We start from the raw sequence: 15397 nt of genomic DNA, 5'->3' as shown, positions 1-15397 counted from the left end.
GGATGCATGTATCGTCGCTAACGGAGGACATTTTGAACATTTCCTGTAACAAAGTGTTTGAAGTCACGCTGATACGTTCTGTTGCTGTGTGTTTCCATTCCATGATTAATGTGATTTGAAGAGAAGTAATAAAATGAGCTCTAACATGGAAAGTAAGCATTTCCGGACACAAGACCACATAACATATTTTCTTTCTTTGTGTGTGAGGAATGTTTCCTGAAAGTTTGGCCGTACGTTTTTGTAACACCAAATCCGGTGTTTCTTTATGACGATGGTTGTTCAATAAATAAGGCACCAATATTTTTACAGGCGTTGCCTTATTTACTGAACGACCATCCTCATCAAGAAACACCGGATTCAGACTGTTGCATCCTGTAAACGCGGCACTGCAGCTAGCAGGCGTTTGGCGCCAGAAGAGAAAGTCTGCGGCAGATGGGACGGGTTCGGAGGCGTCATTCCTATTTCTGTCAGCGTCTCGCTTCCTCCGATGTCTGAGACTACGCTTAACGGCGCTTCTCCTTTCGAAGGAAGCATTAAAGGAAGACTGGAATCAAAGATTCGCGATGATGCGGTCGTCACACACGGACTACAAGATTCGGTTAGGGAAGTGTGTGAAAAGAACTGCGGTATCACTAGCCCCAACTGGTGAAGAGAAACGTTGCCATGGCTTACTGAAAGGAACTGTCCCATCATTCACGTCAAATGATTCGCAGAAGCTTCAGCAAGCCAGAATATGAACTGCTGCACGGAAATTTGAATATAGGTGTCCGCCGGTACGATACGTCTGCCCAACGCATCCATCATATGCTCAACGAGATTTAAATCGGGGGGAACGAGCAGGCCAGACCATTCGCCCAATGTCCCTTCCTTCCAACAGGTTCTCCTGCTGCGCTACTGGATGGCATCGTGTCTATGAGTTCAGGACCGGATGCATCGTTAAAAAGACGCTCATGCAGAAGGAACACTGCGTCACATTTAACGTGACCGATGTGTGTACACCGTTCAAGGATCTGTGATGGAACCAAGAGCATAGTGACTGGACCAACGAGGTGTGGGTTCGGATGACAGCGGATTCAGTCTTCGTAGTGATTCTGGATGTAAGCTCATAAGGCAGAAAATGGGAACAAATGGTTCAAATGGCTCTGAGCACTATGGAACTTAATATCTGAGGTCATCAGTCCCCTAGAACTTAGAATTACTGAAACCTAACAAACCTAAGTACAGCAGACACATCCATGCCCGAGGCAGGAATCGAACCTGCGACCGTAGCAGCGGCGCGGTTGCGGACTGAAGAGCCTTGAACCGCTCGGCCACAGCGGCCGGCAGTGGGAGTATGTTATACATCCGTGGACATTGTGAAACATGATTGCTTTAGTGGTCGAGGTGTTATGGTGTGGAGGGGTATGCTGACCTCCAGATCTCTGAATGAATTTAATTTAATTTGTGGAAAGTTCCTATTACAACGGTACTGGTCGCTACGCACTGTAGATTGAATAGTTTGGCTCGAGCTGCAACGAGCTGCATACAGGCGTTTGTATAAGTCAACGCGGACAGTAGAAAATGTGTGCCCCGACCGGGACTCGATCCCGGGATCTCCTGCTTACATGGCAGGCGCTCTATCTTATCTCTGGCACACCTCCCGCGAGACCCACATTAGCAACTTATTGTCCTGCACTATATTCATAGTGCCCCTGCTCATTATACTCATTACTCGCGGCTTTACTGCCGACTCCCGTAAGAGTTCGGGCACAGTTTGTGCATATGCACAGAAAAACATGGTCAAATGGCCGGTGAGCCTTATATAATTTGTTACACTCAACACTCAGCTTCATTGAGCGGTCCAGAGATGTGGCTGGTCCCAATGTTTGGCTACGTTTTTCGTCCAGCTCACACCTGTCGTAAACGCAATTTTCAAGCTGAAATAAAATATGAAAAAGCAATGCATTCAGGTATTGCGGTGAAGTTCAAAAATATCGAGTCACTCAAGTTGATCTATAATTTGAACAAATAGTTTATTTCTATTTTTCGACGAATAGTCTTCAATATATTGACTAAACAAATGCAATGCAGTCTGAGGGGCTTTTACGTAAGGGCGGAAGTTAATAACTGATGCGACAACACTTCACTATAAAATGCATATCTCGCGATCACGGCACTCGACAGTCTGTTCACAGTTCACAAAATACACTGCTGTCTGCTGTCCTAAACCACTGTATTGCGCTCAACTTGAGCGTTTTCGAACGTCGCTACATACATACTTGTCTCCGATCGTGGCTACCAACCAATACCATCCGCAGACAGGCGGCACGCCAGGCTCTTAGCGTCGCTCAAACTCCACTGTCCTCAAGCATGGCCACCCTATGCACCCTCGAATCGACTGCCTACCTCAAAACAATGTTAGCAAAAAAATTACGGATATTCTAAAACTAAACGCAGAAACATATATGATTCTTTGAAAAATATGGAAATTTTCCCGGCAATAACAATCCAAAGTTAATGTTTTGAACATGGCTGTGGTCAGCAACCGTAATTAATTACAATGTCACGAATTTCAAGCCAACCGGTTGCAAATAGAATTAAAATTCTTCAACTGGTTTTCAACAACCAACTAGAAACTGTTACCTTACGTAACAGTATCATAGGAAGGTAGAGTAATAGCAGGTAGGCATTAGAACAAACACTTAATTTTTGCCGGCCGGTGTGGCCGAGCGGTTCTCGGCGCTTCTGTCCGGAACCACCCTAACTAGGTTAGTTAGGTTTAAGTAGTTCGGAGTTCTAGGGGACTGATGACCTCAGATCTTAAGTCCCATAGTGCTCAGAGCCATTTTGAACCAATAACCTGATAAAATTCCCTATGGAAATAAACAATGAAATAAATTTTCCTTAGCTCTAAAGTCGCAACGGATGTAATCTTGGTATTCTGTTCTCTCCACAGCGGGCGTAGCAAATATTCAGTCTTGGCACAGTGAGGTGCAGTGCCGGCCGTAAAATAGCTTCATACAAATAATATTAATAGACTGGTTGATAAATGAATAACCTTGCAAATGTTCAGTGAAAATACTGGATACTGGCTCAGCGCTGCGCAATGATGCCTGCATTGAAATTCTTACAAGCCGGCCGGGGTGGCCGAGCGGTTCTAGACGCTACAGTCTGGAACCGCGCGACCGCTACGGTCGCAGGTTCGAATCCTGCCTCGGGCATGGATGTGTGTGGTGTCCTTAGGTTAGTTAGATTTAAGTAGTTCTAAGTTCTAGGGGACTGATGACCTTAGAAGTTAAGTCCCATAGTGCTCAGAGCCAAACTCTTACAAATATTAATACTTTTCTGATTCTGATACATTAATGCTTTTCTTATTCTGTTGTAAAAATGATTTCTTTTAAAACATATTCATTGGGTTCAAATAAACACGACGTGGAAGAGGATGAGGTACTGATAAGGGGATATCCTAAGGCCGAATGCTTCAGTTTGAAAATTGTGTTCAGAATAAGGTTTTACCTTCACAAAATGTGGTATGGAATGTTTAACATTAACTTCAAAATCAGTGAACTTCTCAACTGTTCTACAATTCTCACTTACTGTCGTAGTTAACAATACTTGGATTATTAGATGACAAAAGGTCTGACATCGTTTGACAAAATAGATTCCAAAATTTAACTTCTCTGTATCAGGATTACAAAACACACAAAATATTACAAACCTATACATTAAATCTGATTGACAATACTTGGTTACTGCATTCAAGGGTCAGTACTGTAAAAATTAGCGAAAGGCACATTGCGTTGCTGCATACTTAAAACTAAATATTTAAGGTGCAATATTTTGTGGTTTACTTATTCTAGGATTGAAGACAACTGTGTAAGTTGAAATGACATGTTTAATGTCGCAATATTAGCACAAAATTACACGCTTTTACACAGTTTTCAATGTGAAAAAAAAATAAAAAATAAAAGAAAAACAGTTGTCAGGATAAAACATCTCTTCAACATCAAAAAGTGAAATAATCCTAAACACAACAATATTAAACATTAACTTTCAGAAGGTTAAATTATACTAAACACGGCAATATTAAAGTTTAACTAGAAGTTTCTTTACAAAATTGTTCATACACTTACGTTATGATGTTGGTCAGTGCTACGAAAATCTTCCGATTCTGGTTCAAAGTTCGGTACTATTTTTTGGATTACAATCAAGTTTACAGTGGACGGTTGGTTATGTGATAAAGTGAGCAAAACATTACCCAAGGTCGCTCGAGTTTACAGTGGACGCAAGCTGTTGAACCAACAAGTTTTACACCTCTGCACGCGGTATTTACCTTAAGCTGCGATGAGCTGTTGTCTGCTAGGCCACTCTCTTCCGCTGAAATTCCTATAGAACTAATTACACCTTTGCTGAATTTTCCAGCAGAAACTTTCCCTATGTTTCTCGTTATGCGAAAGGACATGTACTGATTCCTAATCTTAGAATATGGCAATATACACAGGCATGGTTGGAGCAGCATTCATATTATAATGCCCTCACAGTTCTTTCAACGACAATTAACTAATTGGCTGATTCATTTCTCCACAGTTGGAACTAAACGATGCTACAGCTAATTTCTAGCTGGATGTCAGCTGCTGTGAACGCAGTCTTCACACAAATTACTCTCCTGCATAGTACAGAGCATTATGCGCTCCATTCTGCACTTGACGCCAGTTCAGAGAAGAGTCCCCAAAAATTTCTGTCTTGTCTTACTCACAGCCAAACTGTCTCCCCACCTAGGTTCTTTCGTTCTTCACGTCACGGCTTTTTTCGACCAATAGGAGCATTCCTCTTATTTTGTGGAAACTCTCTCTACCAATTGCAAGGTCCCTACCATTAAATTGCGTCGAAACTTTGACTATTTTCTCCTTCCTAGCGCGTTTCCGCCAATAGGATGTTTTGTGCCTGTTCCAGACACCTGAATACGTACATTGACTCTCTCACTTGTGTACCGCTTGCTTGAAACGTGATCGAAAATGCGTCACTGGTCTTGTTTCGTATCCATTTGGAATTCTGAAATGCAGTTTTCTGAAAGCTTTCTTTCCCGTCCTCCCTCAGATGGGCCATTATAGTCACTCTCCCCGTCTGAGTCACCTGGTCGGTCGTTGACTTTCCGCCTGGGACACCCCTTTAAGTGGTTTCTGTGGTACCCCTTGTAGCGCGGCCTTTCCTCTGCATTGTCCCTCGGAATTCCAAACGAAAAGACCTCTCGCTGCTTGTTTCACCTTCTGCTCAAACATGCATTATAGGAATGGTGTGTTAATTACCATTGATTGAATGTCATCCCTTTTTGCATTACATATTGCTAGGCAAATCTGCTCATTATCCGCAGCTCGTGGTCGTGCGGTAGCGTTCTCGCTTCCCACGCCCGGGTTCCCGGGTTCGATTCCCGGCGGGGTCAGGGATTTTCTCTGCCTCGTGATGACTGGGTGTTGCGTGATGTCCTTAGGTTAGTTAGGTTTAAGTAGTTCTAAGTTCTAGGGGACTGATGACCATAGATGATAAGTCCCATAGTGCTCAGAGCCATTTGATCATAAAGTCTTTGTTGACCTGCTCTTGTAATACAGGGTGATTCAAAAAGAATACCACAACTTTAGGAATTTAAAACTCTGCAACGACAAAAGGCAGAGCTAAGCACTATCTGTCGGCGAATTAAGGGAGCTATAAAGTTTCATTTAGTTGTACATTTGTTCGCTTGAGGCGCTGTTGACTAGGCGTCAGCGTCAGTTGATGCTAAGATGGCGACCGCTCAACAGAAAGCTTTTTGTGTTATTGAGTACGGCAGAAGTGAATCGACGACAGTTGTTCAGCGTGCATTTCGAACGAAGTATGGTGTTCAACCTCCTGATAGGTGGTGTATTAAACGTTGGTATAAACAGTTTACAGAGAATGAGTGTTTGTGCAAAGGGAAAAGTTCTGGACGGCCGAGAACGAGTGATGAAAATGTAGCACGCATCCAGCAAGCATTTGTTCGCAGCCGAGGAAAATCGACTCGCAGAGCTAGCAGAGAGCTGCAAATTCCACAATCAACTGTATGGAGAGTCCTACGAAAAAGGTTAGTTATGAAACCTTATCGTCTGAAACTGGTTCAAGCACTGTCTGCAGCTGATAAGATTAAAAGAATCGATTTCTGTGATTTTATCCTTGCTCAAATTGAAACAGATGAATCTTTCGTTTCAAAGATTGTGTTTAGTGATGAAGCAACTTTCCACACTAACGGGAAAGTCAACCGTGACAATGTCTGTATATGGGGCACTGAGAATCCGCGGGAAACGACTCAGTATGAACGTGACTCGCCTAAGGTGAACGTTTTCTGTGCCATTTCAGCCAATAAAGTTTTTGGTCCCTTTTTCTTCGAAGGTGCTACCGTAACTGGACTACAGTATCTGGAGATGTTAGAGAATTGGCTGTTCCCTCAGCTCGAACAAGAAGCACAACAATTCATATTTCAGCAGGATGGAGCGCCACCACATTGGCACTTATCTGTCCATAACTACCTGAACGTCAACTACCCGAGGCGATGGATCGGCCGCCAGGCAGCCCGTGACAGAGCACATCATCACTGGCCTCCAAGAAGCCCTGATCTTACCCCCTGCGATTTTTTCTTGTGGGGGTATGTTAAGGATATGGTGTTTTGGCCACGTCTCCCAGCCACCATTGGTGATTTGAAACGAAAAATAACAGCAGCTATCCAAACTGTTACGCCTGATATGCTACAGAGAGTGTGGAACGAGTTGGAGTATCGGGTTGATATTGCTCGTGTGTCTGGAGGGGGCCATATTGAACATCTCTGAACTTGTTTTTGAGTGAAAAAAAACCTTTTTCAATACTCTTTGTAATGATGTATAACAGAAGGTTATATTATGTTTCTTTCATTAAATACACATTTTTAAAGTTGTGGTATTCTTTTTTAATCACCCTGTAGTTTATTAATGAAAGTTCCTGAACTATTATTTTAAAGATCAAAGAACAGCTCTCAGAATCAATTTACAACGCTTAAAACTCAAAATCCCTTTTTAACAAAGGAAAAAAATACAAATTGCATAATGTAAGGTTAAAGAGAAGATTCTAATGCCACATTGCAATACTAAAATTTTCATAGATTTCACCTGTAATCTCTAAATGCAATAAAATATTTTAATTAAAACAACAACTTACATACAATAAAATCTGATTACTATCAATGTACACTCAAACCCCGTAGCCTCTACGATGTGCACCGAATCACAAAATATTTTCCCTGCTTTTAAACACTTTACACCATAAACCTCGCTACATGTGATGGATACTAAACCCAAGGAATTATGACAATTGAGCACAGATGTTAATTATAACAGGTATTTAATCTTTTCCTTTCAAAATAAATAAAAAACACACAAACTGTTAAGCTCAGTGGTTACATCGGTTAAAAAATATATATGTACAATACATATCTTTTGATTTCGTCGTGGTCATGCGCTGTTGTGCGCCGTGCTCTCCTTCAGGATCACACGCGGCGCGAGAAAGATTTCCCACGATGTACAAAACGTTTACAGGGCGCAACCAACTTACAAATTGCGTATTGGGATTATACGTCGATATGGATACGGCTTGCAGATCTTCAAAGGGGCGACGAAATAGGTGCGGTACTACTGAACACTTCCACTTTTCCGGCCAACGTGGCCGGGCGGTTCTAGGCACTACAGCCTGGAAGCGTGCGAACGCTACGGTCGCAGGTTCGAATCTTGCCTCGGGCAAGGATGTGTGTGATGTCCTTAGGATAGTTGGGTTTAAAGAGTTCTAAGTTCCAGGCGACTGATGACCTCAGAAGTTAAGACCCACAGTTCTCAGAGCCATTTTGAACTTTCACTTTACCACACCGCAGCGCACCAAACAGCGTTATAGTGGGGTAGATAAGAGACAAACCAACAACTGTTGCAAGGCAATCTCAGCCAGGCAGTAAGAAAATTTTCGTGATTTTAAACTCGTGGGATGGCCACACCAAACCACGGAATGACGTCCCAAGCTAAATTATGAAAATACACTACTGGCCATTAAAATTGCTACACTACGAAGATGACGTGCTACAGACGCGAAACTTAACCGACAGGAAGAAGATGCTGTGATATGCAAATGATTAGCTTTTCAGAGCATTCACACAAGGTTGGCAACACCTACAACGTGCTGACATGAGGAAAGTTTCCAACCGATTCCTGATACACTAACAGCAGTTGACCGGCGTTGCCTGGTGAAACGTTGTTCTGATGCCTCGTGTAAGGAGGAGAAAAGCGTACCATCACGTTCCAACTTTGATAAAGGTCGGATTGTAGCCTATCGCAATTGCGGTTTATCGTATCGCGACATTGCTGCTCGCGTTCGTCGAGATCCAATGACAGTTAGCAAAACATGGAATCGGTGGGTTCAGGAGGGTAATACGGAACGCCGTGCTGGATCCCAACGGCCTCGTATCACTAGCAGTCGAGATGACAGGCATCTTATCCGCATGGCTGTAACGGATCGAGCAGCCACGTCACGATCCCTGAGTCAACAGATGGGGACGTTTGCAAGACAACAACCATCTGCACGAACAGTTCGACGACGTTTGCAGCAGCATGGACTACCAGCTCGGAGACCACGACTGTGGTTACCCTTGACGCTGCGTCACAGACAGGAGCGCCTGCGATGGTGTAGTCAACGACGCACTTGGGTGCACGAATGGCAAAACGTCATTTTTTCGGATGAATCCAGGTTCTGTTTACAGCATCATGATGGTCGCATCCGTGTTTGGCGACATCGCGGTAAACGCACATTGGAAACGTGTATTCGTCATCGCTATACCGGCGTATCATCTGGCGTGATTCATATGAGTTCGACTGAAAAACTCCACAATCTCTCCCTTACTAAAAACACTTAACAGTACCTCCGAGGTTCAGTCGTGGACACCACCAGTGTCAATTAGTCGTTATAACGTAGATAACAGAGTTTAACACGCTGGGGACCGATTTAGGTTTCTTAGTAAGATAAGCAATGATTTTGTGCTTCACTTGGATCCACCGTCGACCCAAAACAGTCATTTACTTTAAAGCAGCTAAACAGATGACAGTGCCGATATCAACGCTCCCCTCGCAAGCTGCGCTCTAACTGGAGGCCGCAGTGCCGAAGCAAAGCTTAAACCACTCACAAGTCTGACATACGCGCCACCAGCGGGCACAATTTTAGAATGCTTACGTTCACCTCATGCACCAAACTAGCCGTAATTCTTCGTCGGAATCCAAGTGCAGAACCAGGAAATCACTTCTCAGCCCTTGAATGACCACACGATGATCGACAGCGCAACAACTCCGGCCTTCCACGCTAGGATCTTCGAGTCCACGGCGTTCCGTCCCCAAACGACTGCTTCCGCGGGGCACACCGACCAAGCGGCCTTGCCCTCAGAAATCGACGTCGCTCCTCACGCACAATCCAGAGTTAACTCACAGCAAGCCTCTTCTGCAGCCGCGCGGCGCGCGGAAAGATATGCGGGAACCGGAGACTCCAACCCGATCTCAATATTGACATCGCGGAGAATACTGAGACGGCGGGTGATTTCAAAACCCACACACACACAAAAAAAAAAAAAAATCAAATAGCGAGTCTTATCGGCTCACTTACAAATCAATGACACGCACTCACACTTTCATACCAATAACTACGACCTAAGACTACCAGCTCTGTGTGAGCACAGACAATACCGTTCATCACTTTATTTTATAAAAACTGTATTATTGACTTCCGGAAAGCGTTTGACTCGGTGCCCCACTGCAGACTCCTAGCTAAGGTACGAGCATATGGGATTGGTTCCCAAATATGTGAGTGGCTCGAAGACTTCTTAAGTAATAGAACCCAGTACGTTGTCCTTGATGGTGAGTGTTCATCGGAGGTGAGGCTATCATCTGGAGTGCCCCAGTGAAGTGTGGTAGGTCCGCTGTTGTTTTCTATCTACACAAATGATCTTTTGGATAGGGTGGATAGCAATGTGCGGCTGTTTGCTGATGATGCTGTGGTGTGCGGGAAGGTGTCGTCGTTGAGTGACTGTAGGAGGATACAAGATAACTTGGACAGGATTTGTAATTGGTGTAAAGAATGGCAGCTAACTCCAAATATGGATAAATGTAAATTAATGCAGATGAATAGGAAAAAAATCCTGTAATGTTTGAATACACCGTTAGAAGTGTAGCGTTTGACACAGTCACGTCGATTAAATATTTGGGCGTAACATTGCAGAGCGATATGAAGTGGGACAAGCATGTAATGGCAGTTGTGGTGAAGGCGGATAGTCGTCTTCGGTTCATTGCTAGAATTCTGGGAAGATGTGGTTCATCTGTAAAGGAGACCGCTTATAAAACACTAATACGACCTATTCGTACTGCTGAGCGTTTGGGATCCCTATCAGGTCGGATTGAGGGAGGGCATAGAAGCAATTCAGAGGCGGGCTGCTAGATTTGTTACTGGTAGGTTTGATTATCACGCGAGTGTCACGGAAATGCTTTAGGGAGTCTCTAGAGGAAAGGAGGCGTTCTTTTCGTGAATCGCTACTGAGGAAATTTAGAGAACCAGCATTTGAGGCTGACTGCAGTACAATTTTACTGCCGCCAACTTACATTTCGCGGAAAGACCACAAAGATAAGAGAGTTTAGGGCTCGTACAGAGGCATATAGGCAGTCATTTTTCACTCGTTCTGTTTGGGAGTGGAACAGAGAGAGAAGATGCGAGTTGTGGTACGAGGTACCCTCCGCCACGCACCGTATGGTGGATTGCGGAGTATGTATGTAGATGTAGATGCAGCGTGCATAGACCGACAACTAAACTCTCACAGCTAGCCACTAATTTTAAAGTCTCACATCCTACGTATAACAGAATGGAATGGATACCGCTTACAATCGAATCTGCGACTCAGGCAACATCTTTGGTTCAGTGGTGGCAAAAATACAATCTCTTCGACATATGACAATCATTTCAGGTCATTTTTCGTGAATTATATTACAAAATCGGGTTCCACGTACAGGTGGACCCCTCACGTCCTGTGGCGTCGTTAATGAGAGCCCGTGTTGTCCGTTGCTGACACGCGATTTGATCCACGCAACAGTGTGCGACGAAGGTGTGCGGGTTCTGCGGCACTGAGTGCGCTGCCAGAGCGACGTTGAGCCTGGGTGAGCCGGCGGCAGAACGGCTGAGCCACTGAGGCCGACTTCCTGGCAGTTCAGCGCCCTGCGTCTATAACGAGGCGGTGGCGCCCCCAGGGGCGTGGGGCGTGTCGTGGGAAGCGAGGGGAAGGCAAGGCGCGGCACACAACTCCAGGCGAGGGAGGCTCCCGAGCACACCAGCTGGAGGGTGTGAGTGCGACCAACACCTCTGCGGTGTACTGACTGCCAGGGGGCGTGATATGTTGTTCCTGGAGGCGGCCGTGTCGAAAGGCTCCTGCAAAAACATTGTGTTTCCTACAGGAATCGGATACGGAGCAAGAACGATTTTAATGTTGACTCCGTACTCTCCGTCCGAACAGGCCTTGGAAGGCCCAACGGCACCGACCGTCCGCCGTGTCACCCTCTGCCGACAGGCGTCACTGGACGCTGATATGGAGGGTCATGTGGTCAGCACACCGCTCTCCCGGCCGTATGTCAGTTTACGAGACTGGGGTTCTCAATCAAGCAGCTCCTCAGTTTGCCTCAGAACGGCTGAGTGTAGCCCGCTTGCCAACAGCGCTCGGCAGACCGGATGGTGACCCATCCAAGTGCTAGCCCAGCCCGACAGCGCTTAACATCGGTGATCTGACGGGAACCGGTGTTACCACTGCGTCACGGCCGTTGGCAGTTCAGTGTTGAGGGTTGCATAAATTATAAATCAAGGGGCCGCCATCAATTCAGTGCTATAACGGCTTGCCTTGCCGCAGTACTTTGACGAGTCCGTCGAGGGAAACGCCCCATCGTACACCTCTCAGATTTAGTGGTAAGGAGATCAGTACTGAACAGAGAATGAAACGTCCCCTCAGAAAAATTATAAATGACTGTGCTTAAACTGACACACAATATTTTTAGCGCAACGCAATCTGACTTTCAAAAATCCCTACAATAGAATGGCACTGACTAACAATAATCTATACCTTTCACAAATCACTTACCTCACAAAAATCTTCGTTACTCAAACTACTGCAATACAGCGAGCGCCAATATTGCCAGCTAAATAAAAGATTCAAACTACTGAAGTCACTAACTACTGGTAGGAATAGTTAGCAAATGAAAGATTTTGATAGAGAACAAACAATGCATTTACCTTAATAATGTTCAAAAGTCATATTATACATATCAGTTCATGAGATCCAGTCTTACAAATTTACTGTCTCTGATGCACACACGTCTAGATCATCCGCTCTCAAAACTCCGCCATCTCTCTCCCCACATCCACCACTGCTGGCAGCTCACCTCCAACTGCGCAACGCTACGCATGTTAACAGCCAACTGCCCAACACTACAATAGCAAATTCCAACAATGCAAATCAGCCACAGACTGAACACAGCACAGTCAGTTGGCGTTACTAACATAAAAACCTAAACAGCCTACTTACACATGGTCCAGATAATGTTCCTGTACCATTTCCACCTGGTGATGACCGTCAATGGCTTCCACAGCTTCAATGGTGTAGAAAATAAGTCGTATCAAAAATTTAGAAAAGCGAATGGGTGCATATTATAATCACATAAATCACGAATTTAAGCCACACTCACAGTTCGGCATCCAAAATAGATATAGCGTATTTACGAGCAGCGTTAAAGTAGTATTGCAACACTTTTTTTTTTGCTGAAAACAGGTTGGTTTATTTAGGATTCGAATACACCATATTATTCCCCAGTCTCCTCGCTACAAAACCATGTTTTTCAACATAATCTCTGTTCAACGCGACGGCCTCACATCACCTTACTGGAAGGACCTGCATGCCCTCGTGGTACCACTCTACTGGTGAACGTCGTAGTGACGTACTGCTTCGTTGATCCTTGCACCACGAGGGAGAACGTAAAACAGAATAACCTCTACAGAGTCTCTAAAGACTCTCTCGGTAACCTTACTGGCTGAAAGCGCAGCTTTGAAGTTCTCCCTCGGAACAGAGGTGATACGAAGCAACTCCATGAATTGCCGTTTCGTTTCTGTTTCATCGCCTGTGGCGATGTTCGACGAAGAATTATGACGATCAGCCTCGTGACGCGCAAGCAGCTCAGCAGAGGTGCTCTTTATAGTCTGCAGTTAGGCGGCGGGGAACACACGGCGGCCGCACACGTTTGAGCAACCCAGCTGGTGCGGGAGTGCATCAGCACTGCCAAGAGACGTCCAGTTCTGCAGTGAGACGTCTGCTTGCGATCCGCTGCTCACCTCGAATGAGAGTGTTCGCTCGTTCCGACACCGCAGGACTCACAGGCCGGCCGGTACGCGGGGGGTCGGACAAGTTTGCGCGACCTTGTTGCGATGATGACAGACGCCTCGCCCAACGACTCACCGTGCTTTTGTTCACTTCCAGGTCTCCGTAGACATTCTGCAAGTGTCTCTGAACACGTGTGACGCTACCCGCTTGGATCGAGTCTCTGTTACAGACGTTGTATTAAGGGGTTCGGATAGCGCCGCCACCTATCTGAACTTCATGAAATTATTAAATTGTGCAATGTTCCATTACAGGGCTATTACAAATGATTGAAGCGATTTCATAAATTCACTGTAGCTCCATTCATTGACATATGGTCACGACACACAACAGATAACGTAGAAAAACTCATAAAGTTTTGATCGGCTGAAGCCGCACTTCAGGTTTCTGCCGCCAGAGCGCTCGAGAGCGCAGTGAGACAAAATGGCGACAGGAGCCGAGAAAGCGTATGTCGTGCTTGAAATGCACTCACATCAGTCAGTCATAACAGCGCAACGACACTTCAGGACGAAGCTCAACAAAGATCCACCATTCGGCGATGGTATGCGCAGTTTAAAGCTTCTGGATGCCTCTGTAAGGGGAAATCAACGGGTCGGCCTGCAGTGAGCGAAGAAACGGTTGAACGCGTGCGGGCAAGTTTCACGCGTAGCCCGCGGAAGTCGACGAATAAAGCAAGCATGGAGCTAAACGTACCACAGCCGACGGTTTGGAAAATCTTGCGGAAAAGGCTAAAGCGGAAGCCTTACCGTTTACAATTGCTACAAGCCCTGACACCCGATGACAAAGTCAAACGCTTTGAATTTTCGGCGCGGTTGCAACAGCTCATGGAAGAGGATGCGTTCAGTGCGAAACTTGTTTTCAGCGATGAAGCAACATTTTTTCTTAATGGTGAAGTGAACACACACAATGTGCGAATCTGGGCGGTAGAGAATCCTCACGCATTCGTGCAGAAAATTCGCAATTCACCAAAAGTTAACGTGTTTTGTGCAATCTCACGGTTTAAAGTTTTCGGCCCCTTTTTCTTCTGCGAAAAAAACGTTACAGGACACGTGTATCTGGACATGCTGGAAAATTGGCTCATGCCACAACTGGAGACCGACAGCGCCGACTTCATCTTTCAACAGGATGGTGCTCCACCGCACTTCGGCATTTCTTAAACAGGAGATTAGAAAACCGATGGATCGGTCGTGGTGGAGATCATGATCAGCAATTCATGTCATGGCCTCCACGCTCTCCCGACTTAACCCCATGCGATTTCTTTCTGTGGGGTTATGTGAAAGATTCAGTGTTTAAACCTCCTCTACCAAGAAACGTGCCAGAACTGCGAGCTCGCATCAACGATGCTTTCGAACTCATTGATGGGGACATGCTGCGCCGAGTGTCGGAGGAACTTGATTATCGGCTTGATGTCTGCTGAATCACTAAAGGGGCACATATCGAACATTTGTGAATGCCTAAAAAAACTTTGAGTTTTTGTATGTGTGTGCAAAGCATTGTAAAAATATCTCAAATAATAAAGTTATTGTAGAGCTGTGAAATCGCTTCAATCATTTGTAATAATCCTGTACTTATTGAACGCCCCTCGTCCTTAACCATGTAGAAAGGAAGGGCAGAATTTGGGGAGGAGAGAGAAAGTATTCAGGGGAGGGCGTCGTTAATGAGGCGTCTCACGAAAGCGAGAGTAAGTGGAACAGGAAGGAGACGCATTAGGGGGACCCCTTTGCGGGCGGCGGCCTTGCGTCGCTGCGGGCCAGCTGAGGCGCACACGCACATAGCACGCACACGCACACGCACTTGCGGACATAAAAAGCTGCCGGCGATTGCAGATGCAGACCGCGCTCGGTCGTGTCGCCACAGCCGCGTGCCGACGTGCGTTCTCCAGCGCGCTGCGGCTCGCTTTCCCTGCCAGCCTACTGCCGTGCCACTGACCGGCTGTGCGTGTCGGCGCAGCGA

General features: G+C 45.6%; 1 protein-coding gene and 1 pseudogene across 1 annotated transcript in view; both read right to left on the bottom strand.

Annotated features, from left to right (window-relative positions):
• LOC124550806 overlaps nucleotides 1-15397 on the bottom strand; it is a 409782-nt gene that overhangs the window by 210303 nt on the left and 184082 nt on the right. The gene's annotated exons all lie outside the window — the stretch shown is intronic.
• LOC124551570 lies at nucleotides 11728-11845 on the bottom strand (annotated as a pseudogene).

The sequence above is a fragment of the Schistocerca americana genome, chromosome 9, assembly GCF_021461395.2.
Source record: "Schistocerca americana isolate TAMUIC-IGC-003095 chromosome 9, iqSchAmer2.1, whole genome shotgun sequence".
Lineage (NCBI taxonomy): Eukaryota > Metazoa > Arthropoda > Insecta > Orthoptera > Acrididae > Schistocerca > Schistocerca americana.
This window is presented reverse-complemented; position numbering and strand designations above follow the sequence as displayed.